The sequence below is a fragment of the Schistocerca nitens genome, chromosome 4 (assembly GCF_023898315.1).
Source record: "Schistocerca nitens isolate TAMUIC-IGC-003100 chromosome 4, iqSchNite1.1, whole genome shotgun sequence".
NCBI classification, from domain to species: Eukaryota; Metazoa; Arthropoda; class Insecta; order Orthoptera; family Acrididae; genus Schistocerca; species Schistocerca nitens.
This window is the reverse complement of record NC_064617.1, coordinates 351,669,459-351,683,500: the sequence shown is the minus strand read 5'-3', so window position 1 is coordinate 351,683,500 and position 14,042 is coordinate 351,669,459.

Genomic DNA, 14,042 nt, shown 5'->3' with positions numbered 1-14,042 from the left:
ATCTCTACTTCACGTCACAGCATGGTTTTTACGATTGTTGCTGCTGTTTCCGGCATATTTTGTGTCTCTTTGTTGCTGTGTTTGTCAGCTTATATCATGCCATCTGAAACTGTATGAGTGACTGTTATTAACCAAATACGAAAACGTGAACTTACGTATGTCAGCGTTATACATTTGTCAAAGCGGTATTGTTGTGAATACAGTTTTCGTGTGTATTAGATTGTTACGTAGTTTGTCATGGACTCAAGTTCGTTGGACGGCTTGCAGCTGCTTTTAGACACAGAACAACATTACTTTCGCACCTTGTTCGTAATCCAAAACATTACACCTTCTTACTGTTCGTGTGTCACGAGAAATTTTCGTAACCTTCTCGTAATATGCTATACATTCCTCGCGACACACACGAACGCAAAGGTGTGGTGTAATGTTTAGGGTTGTAAAGGAGGTGCGAAAGTTACGCTTTTCTGTGTTTAAGAGCACCTGCAAGCCGTCCAACGAACGTGAGTACATGACGAACTACGAAACAACCTAGTACACACGAAAACTGTATCCACAACAATACCGCAATTCCAAATATATAACGTTTTCTTATTTGTTTACCAACAACCACTCATTCAGTTGCAGATGACATGATGTATGCCGAGAAAAACGGCAACAAAAAAAGAAAGAAAATATGAGGAAACAGCAGCAGTAATCGTAAAAACCATGCTGTGTCATAAAATAAATAAGATACTCTGAAACCATTCACAGAAATCAATATGACACCACAGTACACATGTAATAATGTTTTAGTACGTATGTAAGTATCCTTTTTTTTGCATGTTTCAGAATTAAGGAACCCACTGATGATGGCGATATTCTCACTGAAACTACGCGGATGATCCCAACAGTAAGGTCTCCTATTTTTTTATAAGTACATAGACCTGTTTGTTTCTACAGTGGTTTAAATCAGTTAACAGCTCGAACATTTAGCTTTTTCGACATAATCACAATTTCTGTCGATCCATTTTTGTAGACACTGGCAGTTTTTGTATGCCCATGTCATACCAGCTCGCCGCCATGCTGTTCAGAAAGTTATGAACATCTTCTTTCACCTCGTCGTCGGATCTGAATCGCTGGGAACACAATTAACGCGGACGGGTACTGCGAGACTCTGAAAACCTCAGACGGGCAATTCAGAACTGGAGGAGAGGAATGTTGAGCAAGGGCGTACATTCTCCATGACAACGCTCGCCCTTCCTGCAACAGTTTCAGTGGAACATAATAACCCACCCACCCTACAGTCCTGACTTGGCGCCCAGTGACTATCACCTGTTCCCTAGGTTAAAAGAGCATTTGGCCGCAAAGCGATTCAGCTCCGACGACGAGGTGAAAGAAGAGGTTCATAACTTTCTGAACAGCATGGCGGCGAGCTGGTATGACGTGGGCGTACAAAAACTGGCACAGCGTCTGGAAAAATGCATCGACAGAAATGGTAATTTCGTCGAAAAATAGCTAAATGTTCTGATGTAAACCATTGTAGAAGTAAACAGGTCTGCGTACTTATAAACATATAGACCATACTTTTGGGATTAACCTCGTAGTTTGGGTATATATATAGTGTGTATATACAGGGTGAGTCACCTAACGTTACCGCTGGATATATTTCGTAAACCGCCGGCCGCGGTGGTCTAGCGGTTCTCGGCGCTGAGTCCGGAAACGCCCGACTGCTACGGTCGCAGGTTCGAATCCTGCCTCGGGCATGGATGTGTGTGATGTCCTTAGGTTAGTTAGCTTTAAGTAGTTCTAAGTTCTAGGGGACTGATGACCACAGATGTTAAGTCCCATAGTGCTCAGAGCCATTTGAACCATATTTCGTAAACGACATCAAATACTGACGAACCGATTCCACAGACCGAACGTGAGGAGAGGGGCTAGTGTAATTGTTCAATACAAACCATACAAAAATGCACGGAAGTATGTTTTTTAACACAAACCTAGTTTTTTAAATGGAACCACGTTAATTTTGTTAGCACATCTGAACATACAAACAAACACGTAATCAATGCCGTTTGTTGCATTGTAAAATGTTAATTACATCCGGAGATATTGTAACCTAAAGTTGACGCTTGAAACCTCCGACGTTCAGTTGCGTGTTGTAGCAAACACGGGCCACGGTCGGCGAGCAGCATGTGCAGGGACATGTTTACGATGACGACCGTGTTTACGAATGTGGCTGTAATGCACTGTTGTGGTTTGGTCTAGCTGTCGCAGTGTCCGCAAGTAGCGCTTGCTGCTATTGTTATTCTGCATTCGTCTCCGCACGCAGACCAACTGTAGTACACCGTGTTAAGACGTCTGTGATAGTGTAGTGTTGTAGGAACTGTGACCATGGTGTATTCCAACTCTTCAAAAGGCGGAGATGATACTCATCTATGGCCCCCCCTGCGGGTCCGGGGTAAGAATAGGCCCGAGGTATTCCTGCCTGTCGTAAGAGGCGACTAAAAGGAGTCCCTCCCCCTCAAGGGGGTAGTTAGCGCCTGCGTCCGGAGACGGACGGTTCCACGACCTCTATTTGCGGTCATTTTGCTTTTTCACTTCTCGTTTCTTCCTTTCTTTGGTTGGTTCCTTTCTTTGCTCTTCTCCACCTCACTGTCTTCCTTACTCTTTCCCCTGCATAATCTCCTTGCCTTCTCATTGCCTTCTTCTCCTTGCCTTCTCATTGCCTTCTCATTGCCTTCTTCTCCTTGCCTTCTCCTTGCCTTCTCATTGCCTTCTTCTCCTTGCCTTCTCATTGCCTTCTTCTCCTTGCCTTCTCATTGCCTTCTTCTCCTTGCCTTCTCATTGCCTTCTCATTGCCTTCTTCTCCTTGCCTTCTCTGGTCTCCGCCTCGGCGTTTGAGACACTGTCCTCTCTCTTTCTCTCTCTCTCTCTCTCCTTTTTCCTCTTCTTCCTTCCTCCCTGTGCGCGCCTGAAGGCCGACCCACGCGTTCGCACGCGTAGCCGGTGACGGGGTAACGCGTAATTCCCCGCCCTGGGTAGACATGTAAGGCACGCGCGTACCCCCTGGTAAAGGCCAGGCCCGGGGAGGGGTGATTGCCTGAGCTGATACCTTCTGACCATGCCGATTGGTCCCTCCGTCTGTTTCTCGGGAGGTGTGACCTGAGGTGTAAACATTCACCTAAGGCGGGAGTGCCCTCTGAGAGGGTCCCCACAAGGAAGGAGCGCGCCATCGGAGACGCTGGCAATCATGGGGGATTTCTCCGCAATGGATTTCACTCCATCTCTCTCGACTTCTGCCCAAAAACGGAAACGTGACCAGCTACCAGTGACAAAAGTACTACCGCCTGCCCCACAGTTCCTCGTCGTTTCTCGATCTGAGGACGGAAAGGATTTTTCCTCTGTCAACCCTTTCGTTATCTAGAAGGGCGTCGATGCCATAGCCGGATCTGTCAAATCCTGTACCAGGTTGCGTAACGGTACCTTATTACTCGAAACTGAGAGCGCCTTTCAGGCACAAAAACTGCTTCGGGCCACACTCCTGTACACATTCCCTGTCTGGGTGGAGGCTCACCGAACTTTGAATTCGTCTCGTGGTGTGGTCTACACTAGATCCCTCGACGGTTTGACTGACGAGGAGATTCAATCTTTCCTCGCTGAGCAGGGCGTGACGGCTGTCCATAGGGTCATGAAAAAGGTCAACAATGGCCTTGTACCGACCCGGACACTTTTTTTGACCTTCGATAGTGTTCAGCTGCCATCGCGCATCAAAGCGGGCTACGAGGTTATTTCTGTTCGCCCCTATGTCCCGACACCTACGCGCTGCTACCAGTGTCAGCGTTTCAATCACACTCGCCAATCTTGTTCCAATGCGGCTAAATGTGTCACTTGTGGCAGGGATGCCCATGAGGGTGACTGTCCACCTCCGTCTCCTCGTTGTGTGAACTGTCAGGGTGACCATGCTGCATCCTCCCGCAACTGTCCTGTCTATAAGGAAGAACGCTGTATCCAAGAAATTCGGGTCAAAGAGAAAGTGTCCACCTCGGCTGCTCGCAAGCTATTGGCTAGTAGGAAGCCCACGCTGCTCCCAGCGGGGAAATACAGTACTGTCCTCGCCTCTCCTCGGACTACCAGGGAGGTGGCAACCCAGACCTGCGATCTGACCTTCAGCACCACGGTCGTCCGTTCGGCCAGTGCTAAGATCGCGCGGTCGACGTCTCCTCTTCGTCCCATCACCCCACAGACACCAGCCCCTTCATCAGCTTCTGCTAAGACGAAGACCCAGAAGTCAGATGCACGGGCCTTCAAGAAGGAACTGTCCCGTGCAGACTTCCTACGTACATCGACCTCCCAGCCTTCGTCCGGTACTTCCACCAAACGACCATCCAAGAAGGCTAATAGGAAGCACAGTTCTCCTTCTCCGCCACGGCGCATTTCTTCTCCTGCGCCACCCAGCGGTTGCCGCCCCAGGCCGTCATCCCTTTCGCCTGGCCGCACCGCTGGTAGCCGAACATCTGGCCGTTCACCGGCGGAGGAAGCTCCCCCTCCCGGCCATCTTCCCAAGATGGCCGATGAACCTATAGAACCAATGGACGATGACTGTCCGCCTACTGATAGCGGCGGCAGTGCTCGCTCGAAGCCAGGCCCTCAGCGGCCTTCGAGGTGACCCCTTCTTTCATCTTCCTTTTTTCTTACGATGGCACTTATTCACTGGAATATTCGCAGCATTCGCTCCAACCGAGAGGACTTGAAGTTGCTGCTTCGCTTGCACCGTCCGCTCGTCGTAGCCCTCCAGGAAACGAAGCTACGCCCATGCGATCAAATTGCCTTGGCACACTACACCTCTGTGCGTTTTGACCTACCCCCTGTGGTAGGTATCCCAGCTCATGGAGGGGTTATGTTGCTGGTCCGGGATGATATTTACTACGATCCCATCACGTTGCACACCGGCCTGCAGGCAGTTGCCATCCGCATTACTCTCCCCACTTTTACATTTTCCATTTGTACCGTTTACACTCCATCGTCGTCTGCCGTTACCAGGGCAGACATGATGCAACTTATTGCTCAGCTACCTGCACCATTTTTGTTAACTGGAGACTTCAATGCCCACCATCCCCTTTGGGGCTCTCCAGCATCCTGCCCGAGGGGCTCCCTGTCAGCAGACCTTTTCAACCAGCTCAATCTCGTCTGCCTCAATACTGGCGCCCCTACTTTTCTTTCGGATACATCTCACACCTATTCCCATTTAGATCTCTCTATATGTACTCCCCAACTTGCACGCCGGTTCGAGTGGTATGCTCTTTCTGATACATATTCGAGCGACCACTTCCCGTGTGTTATCCATCTCCTGCAGCATACCCCCTCTCCGTGCTCATCTAGTTGGAACATCTCCAAAGCAGACTGGGGGCTCTTCTCTTCAAGGGCGACCTTTCAGGATCAAACATTCCCAAGATGCGATAGTCAGGTCGCACACCTCACGGAAGTCATTCTCTCTGCTGCTGAATATTCCATCCCTCACCCTACTTCTTCTCCACGTCGCGTACCGGTCCCCTGGTGGACCGCAGCATGTAGAGACGCTCTACGTGCTCGTCGACGTGCTTTACGCGCCTTTAAACGCCACCCTACAGTGGCGAATTGTGTCAATTATAAACGATTACGTGCACAGTGTCGTCGTATTATTAAAGAAAGCAAGAAAGCCAGCTGGGCTGCTTTCACAAGCACCTTCAACAGTTTTACTCCTTCTGTTGTCTGGGGTAGCCTGCGCCGGCTATCTGGCACTAAGGTCCACTCACCAGTTTCTGGCTTGACGGTCGCGAATGACGTCCTTGTGGCCCCTGAGGCTGTCTCCAATGCCTTCGGCCGCTTTTTCGCAGAGGTTTCGAGCTCCGCTCATTACCACCCTGCCTTCCTCCCCCGCAAACAGGCAGAGGAGGCTAGGCCACCTAACTTCCGCTCCTCGAATCGTGAAAGTTATAATGCCCCATTCACCATGCGGGAACTCGAAACCGCACTTGGCCGATCACGGTCCTCCGCTCCAGGGCCTGATTCTATTCATATTCAGATGCTGAAGAACCTTTCTCCTGCGGGTAAAGGTTTTCTTCTTCGTACTTACAATCGCATCTGGATTGAGGGACATGTTCCCGCATGCTGGCGCGAGTCTATTGTTGTCCCGATTCCTAAGCCGGGGAAGGACAAGCACTTGCCCTCCAGTTATCGACCCATCTCGCTTACCAGCTGTGTCTGTAAAGTGATGGAGCGAATGGTTAACTCTCGATTGGTTTGGCTGCTCGAGTCTCGACGCCTACTTACCAATGTACAATGTGGATTTCGTAGGCGCCGGTCTGCTGTTGACCATCTGGTTACCTTGTCGACCTCCATTATGAATAACTTCTTGCGGAAGCGCCCGACCGCGGCTGTGTTCTTTGATTTGGAGAAGGCTTACGACACCTGTTGGAGGGCGGGCATTCTCCGCACCATGCATACATGGGGTCTTCGCGGTCGCCTCCCTCTTTTTATTCGTTCCTTTTTAATGGATCGACAGTTCAGGGTACGTTTGGGTTCTGTCCTGTCAGACACCTTTCGCCAGGAGAATGGGGTACCACAGGGCTCAGTTTTGAGCGTCGCTCTCTTCGCCATAGCGATCAATCCAATAATGGATTGCCTCCCAGCTGATGTATCAGGCTCCCTTTTCGTGGACGATTTTACCATCTATTGCAGCGCGCAGCGTACGTGTTTCCTGGAGCGCTGTCTTCAGCGTTCTCTTGACCGTCTTTACTCGTGGAGTGTCGCCAATGGCTTCCGTTTTTCTGCCGAGAAGACGGTCTGTATTAACTTCTGGCGCTACAAAGAATTTCTCCCACCGTCTTTACGACTTGGTCCCGTTGCTCTCCCATTCGTGGAGACAACAAAATTTTTAGGTCTTACATTTGACAGGAAACTTAGTTGGTCTCCACATGTGTCTTATTTGGCTGCCCGTTGTACCCGTTCTCTCAATGTCCTCCGTGTTCTCAGTGGTATGTCGTGGGGAGCGGATCGAACCGTCCTCCTTCGCCTATATCGGTCGATCGTCCGCTCCAAGCTGGATTATGGGAGCTTCGTATACTCCTCTGCACGGCCATCCATCTTACGCCGCCTCAACTCCATACAACATCGGGGTTTACGACTTGCGATCGGAGCGTTTTATACTAGTCCCGTCGAGAGTCTTCATGCTGACGCTGGTGAGTTGCCACTCACCTACCGGCGCGATATACTGCTTTGTCGGTATGCCTGTCGGCTACTGGCAATGCCTGACCACCCATCTTATCGTTCCTTTTTTGATGACTCTCTCGACAGTCAATACGGGTTGTATGTCTCCGCCCTGCTACCCCCTGGAGTTCGCTTTCGTCGCCTCCTTCAACACCTTCATTTTTCACTCCCTGCCACCTTTCGAGTGGGCGAGAGCCACACGCCACCTTGGCTCCAGGCTCAGGTTCGCGTCCACCTTGACCTCTGCTCGCTCCCGAAGGAGGTTACCCCCGATTCAATCTACCACTCCCGTTTTGTCGAACTTCGTTCGAAGTTCATTAATACGACCTTCATTTATACAGATGGCTCTAAGACCAATGACGGGGTCGGGTGTTCTTTTATTGTCGGGGCACAAAGTTTCCAATATCGGCTCCATGGCCATTGTTCGGTCTTCACAGCTGAGCTCTTTGCCCTCTACCAGGCTGTCCTTTACATCTGCCGCCACCGACATTCTGCATATGTCATCTGCTCCGATTCCCTGAGCGCTATCCAGAGCCTCGGTGATCCGTACCCGGTTCACCCTTTCGTGCACCGGATCCAACGCTCTCTTCAGCAGCTGGTGGACGTCGGTTCTCCGGTTAGCTTTATGTGGATTCCTGGCCATGTCGGTATCCCTGGGAACGAAGCTGCAGATGCCGCGGCCAAGGCTGCGGTCCTCCAACCTCGGACAGCTTCTTGTGGTGTCCCTTCGTCAGATTGTAGCAGGGTAATTTGTCGGCGCATTGTCTCGCTGTGGCATGCCGATTGGGCTGCACTTTCAGACAACAAGCTTCGGGCCTTGAAAGCTCTACCCGTGGCTTGGACGTCCTCCTCACGCCCTTCTCGGCGGGAGGAGGTAGTTTTGGCCCGGTTGCGAATTGGCCACTGCCGGTTCAGCCATCGCCATCTGCTGACGGCTGCGCCGGCGCCGTTCTGCCCATGTGGGCAATTGCTGACGGTCCGCCACATTTTAACGTCGTGTCCGAATTTTAACACCCTACGTCTCGATATTGGCCTGCCATGTACTGTAGAAGCCATTTTAGCGGATGACCCACGAGCAGCTGCTCGCGTTCTTCATTTTATCAATTTGACAACCCTCTCAAAGGACATTTGATTATGCTGTTTTCTTTTTTAATCCTATGCCTGTCAATATGTCTTTCATCGTGTTCTCCGTTTTGTTGCTGTTTTAAACTTGTGACTCGCGGTGCATTCCTAAAGTAGTCTGGGCGCTAATGACCGTTGACGTTGTGCGCCCTAAAACCACAAAAAAAAAAAAAATCATCTATGGCGAGTGTCGACGAAATGCAGATGAAGCCTGCAGGCTGTATGCAGAACGGTACCCGGACAGAGAGCATCCAACGTGCCGCACATTGCAAAACATCTACCGCCAACTGTATGCAACAGGTATGGTCGTAGCACGCAAACGGGTCCGTAACAGGCCCGTCATAGGACAAGCGGGTGCAGTTGGTGTGTTAGCTGCTGTTGCCATGAACGCACATATGAGTACACGGGACATTGCGAGAGCCGGTTGACTGAGTCAAAGTAGTGTCATGCGCATACTGCATCGTCGCCGCTTTCACCCGTTTCATGTGTCGCTACATCAGCAATTACACGGTGATGACTTTAATCATCGAGTGCAATTCTGTCAATGGGCATTAACAGAGAATGCGTTGCAGTTCTACCTGTTTACCGATGAAGCGGGTTTCACAAACCACGGGGCAGTGAATCTATGGAACATGCATTACTGGTCCGTGGACAATCCTCGCTGACTCAGACAGGTAGAGCGACAGCGACCGTGGACTGTAAACGTATCGTGCGGAATCATTGGCGACCACCTCATTGGTCCTCACTTCATTGCAGGGACCCAAACAGCTGCAACATACATCGCGTTTCTACAGAATGATCTGCTAACGTTGCTCGAAAATGTCCCACTGGAAACGCGTCGACGTATGTGGTATCAGCATGATGGTGCACCTGCACATTCCGCAATTATCACTAGGCTGACCCTTGACAGGATGTTCGAAGGGCGTTTCATAGGACGTGGAGGACGCATAAATTGACCAGCCCGTTCTCCTGATCTTCCACCTCTGGACTTCTTTCTGTGGGGTACGTTAAAGGAAAATGAGTACCGTGATGTGCCTACAACCCCAGAGGATATGAAACAACGTATTGTGGCAGCCTGCGGCGACATTACACCAGATGTACTGTGGCGTGAACGACATTCATTACGCCAGAGATTGCAATTGTGTGCAGCAAATGATGGCCACCACATTGAACATCTATTGGCCTGACACGTCGGGACACTCTATTCCACTCCGTAATTGAAAACGGAAACCACGTGTGAGCGTGTACCTCACCCCTCATGGTAATGTTCATGTGCGTCAGTGAAAAAGACCACTAAAAAGGTGTTAGCATGTGGACGTAATGTGCTGTTCCAGTCTCTTCTGTACCTAAGGTCCATCAGCGTTCCCTTTGGATTTCCTACGTAATTCGGTGCTCTCCGATACACACGATCGAACAGCGGAGGAGTGGTACTCAAGCGTCAACTTTAGGTTACAATATCTCCGGATGTAATTAACATTTTTCAATGTAAAAAACGGCACTGATTACGTATTTGTTTATATGTTCAGATGTGCTAACAAAACTAACGGGGTTCCATTTAAAAAAAAACGTAGGTTTGTGTTAAAAAACATACTTCCGTGCATTTTTTTATGGTTTGTATTAACCAATTACACTAGCCCCCTCTCCTCACGTTCGGTCTGTGGAACCGATTAGTCAGTATTTGATGTGGTTTACGAATTATATCTAGCGGTAATGTTAGGTGACTCACCCTGTATATATATCTAGTGTGTTTTGCATCAAGGCTTATCCTAAATTCCAAATTGTCTTCATAATTTTCTTTGTTGTAAAACTGATGCCTGACATAAGACAATATTCTCGCATGGATGCATTGTGTTTGAGGTGTTTCTGCCGGCCGCGGTGGTCTCGCGGTTCTAGGCGCGCAGTCCGGAACCGCGCGACTGCTACGGCGCAGGTTCGAATCCTGCCTCGGGCATGGATGTGTGTGATGTCCTTAGGTTAGTTAGGTTTAACTAGTTCTAAGTTCTAGGGGACTGATGACCTAAGATGTTAAATCCCATAGTGCTCAGAGCCATTTGAACCATTTGAGGTGTTTCTCTCGCAGTAACTCAGGAGAGTATTTCTGGCGCTTGGAGGGAAATAATCGGGGAAAGTGGTACTATAAAGAGGTTAGTTATGTATCAGTGTCCTCATTTTTGTTGTTGCTTCAGCTCATTTTATCAGAGATGCTCTAAAAAAATTAACCTGTTCGCTTACGAAATGTTATTGCGTTTGACGACGCTCCCAGTGCAGCACATGAAATTGTACAACATAAAAACAGACGCATAGCATGTTATAGGACTTACTAATATGCAGACGGGCGCCAAAGAGAGATGGAGTACTGTAAGCAGGCGAACAACTGCGTTGAGCCTCATAGTGACAAAGAGTAGCCTACCTCTCTGTCTGCCAAAACTGGTGGACACTGAGGCTGCTCTTTCCCACAGTACAGGGAATTGTGTAAGCGGTCGATGAACACAGCTGATAAATTATCGCTTTATATTATCGTATTATTGATATTCCTTGGAAAACAACCCTGCACTCAGGTGTGTATATCTAATAACAGGTTAGCAGCTGTGGTGAAACGATAAAGTGAGACTGAATAGAAAATTCTCTAGAGATTAACGCAGATTAAACGTTTTAGTTCTTTATTCTAATAAAAGTTGGCAATTTCACTGTTTCAGGACGTTATTCAGGGTACCATAGACAAGCTGCAGTCAATCTGGTCCCCAGAGAAGTGTTGGTTGGTTGGTTGGTTGGTTTAAGGGGAAGGAACCTACTAGCGAGGTCATAGGTCCCGTCGAATTAGGGAAGAATGGGGAAGGAAGTTGGCCGTGCCCTTTCAAAGGAATCATCCTGAGATTTGCCTGACACACGAAGACCCTAAATCAGGATAGCCGGACGCGGGTTTGAACAGTCGTCCTCCCGAATGCGAGTCATGTGTGCTAACCGCTGCATCACCTCGCTCGGTCAGGGGAGTCTGATAGGACTGCTATTATTTTCTATATGCATTAAACGATCTGACGAACAGGGTGGGCAGCAATCTGCGGTTGTTTCCTGATGGTGCTGCGATATACTGGAAGATGTAGATGACTGACTGTAGGATGGTAAAAGACGGCTTATAAAAAATGTATTGTTGGTGTAATTGTGGCAGCTGTTTCTAGATGTAGAAATGTAAATATCTGGACGTAATGTTTCAAAGCGATATGAAATGGAACGAGCATGTGACGATTGTGGTAGGGCAGGCGAATGGTCGACTTTTGGTTATTGGAAGAAGTTTAGGAAAGTGTGCTTCATCTGTAAATCAGACCGCATATAGGATGCCAATGCTCTCGAGTGCTGCTAGTGTGTTTGAGGTTCATACCAGGTCGGATTAAAGTGAGAGGCGGACTGCTGGAATTGGTACCGGTAGATTCGAACAACTGAAAGTCTAGTGGAGATGCTTCGCAAATTCAAATGGGGAGTCACAGGGCCTTATTACTTTCTTTGCGTTATCCGATATTGCGGCAGTTTTGCGAAGTTCTTTTCGATGAACACTAATGAGAAAATTTAGGGCATCGAGATCTGAAGCAGACTGCAGAGCGGTCCTACTGCCGGTAACATACATCTAGCGTAGATAAGAGAAATTACGACTCACACGGACGAACATAGTCATTATTCCCTAGCTCTTTCTGCGAGAGGAACACGAAAGAAACCAATAACAGCAGTAACAATAATTATTATGTAACACCCCACCCGTCACTTATCTGGTTTTGGTGTGTTTTCACCCCAGGTAATTGACTAACAGATCAACAGAGAGTGCAAAACTGCCGCAATGTCGGATAACGCAAAGAAAGTAATGAGGCCCTGTGACTCCTGATTGAACTGCGGTGGCAGTATTGACATTAATTGATTCAGAATTGATCCCTTTTAATTAAAACGGGGTGCACATTGATGTTACATTCAGCTATTGAACACCAGATGCAAATGTTGAACATAAAATTAAGAAAGTTACTTGGGATTTCAACTACTTGATTGAAAACAGATGCAGTCGATTAGCAAAGATTTACTTTAACTCACGACCTTCAATCATCACATTACATGACTCTCCTAACAGGCAGTGGTAATAAATTGCGTTTGCGTGGAGAAAAGCGTGATAAATCACAAGTAATTCCTATCGACTGACAATGCGAAGTGCGAGAAGAATTCTAAAATACATGGCCCATGAAACCCTCGTGGAAACTTTGCCGACGTGATCCAACAAATTAATCAGTGGCCGGAGCGGGCGCAATATCACTGAATTCAGAGTGGTGGAGCGGCGTCATTGTGTGGACGTCGGCCGACCTCGTGGTGCTGCAAGGCTGCGCTTGTCTATTCACTCCTAGCTATCTTGCTCAGTGCATAGCTGAACCAAACCTTCCTATCTCCAAGCTCAATCGTTCCCTTTGCTAAGTCCTAAACTGCAGAGATGCTCACTCTTTCTCAGGCAAGCTGAGTCAACAACGCCACGTCCGCACTCTAGGCAAGCTGGGACTGGAAGACCTCTACGGAGACTTCTCACAGTCTGCTCTTTGCCTCGGTTTCCCCTCCAGCAAAATCACTTACGCCAATTGCAGTGCAAGTCACGTTACTATGCGTCACTTCCCAGTGCCGACCAAGTGGGAAGTGAACAAATTCCCACAAAATTTCCCTTCCTCTCAACTTGTGCTATATAGCTCCTCCCAGGCCACCCGTCAAGGTTAGCGTCTGCACAAACACCAAGTTTTCCAGAATTCTGACTCCCAGGAGAGTACTTCAAATTCCTTGGTCCTACGTTCCCATCGGAGGCTGGCGTATTTCATTCTGTCGCTCTTCCCCTGATTTGTTTCAGACTCTTCACAATTCAGTGTGAAGTTGCTATAGCCACGAACATGCATATTTTGACCTCTGTTGACCGCTCCACCGTAGCTTTGCACGGCTTTCTCGCATGTTTCACAGAAAACAGGACGACGGACATTTATCAACAGGTGTAAAAGTTCTCCATCTGTTTCCTGGTACACCAGCATGGAGTCGGGGTCAACCACCCACTCACTGTCACTCATCTTAAGGTGGCTAGAGGCCGCGCCCTGTTACCGCTTTCTCAGAGCTTGAGTCACCCTAAGCTGCCTATTGTCGCTTCCTTTATCCGCTCCCCCGGCGGCCACGGTCAATTCTGAGTACTTCTCTGGGGTAAACTAGCCTCCAGTAAATCTACGTATTTCCACAAAGTTTTCATGTCGTGTGAATTACTTTAAAACCATCACCCAATATTAATTATTCCAATACGTCCATACTATACACTCTACAAGATGCATTGTGCCTTGTCAGTCTGCCGGGATGGTTCCTTTGAAAGGGCACAGCCGATTTCCTTCCCAATCCTTCCCTAACCCGAGCATGAGCTCCGTCTCTAATGACCTCGTTGTCGACGGGACGTTAAACACTAACCACCACCACCTTGTCGGTCATTTTTGTTCAGCCCTGCTGTTTGCTCAACGTGAGTTAGGTGATCTTTAATGACTTCATGTAAGGGGCATGGTTCTTGCCATCTTACAATTATATCATTAAAGTTGCTGTACCTCTGCTTTATAAATTTTATAATGTAAAATTGGTTCCCTACATCGTATATTACCATTGATGTGGAACTGGTGGGCGGTGAGAAAATTTCACTGTCGACAGGGATACAATAG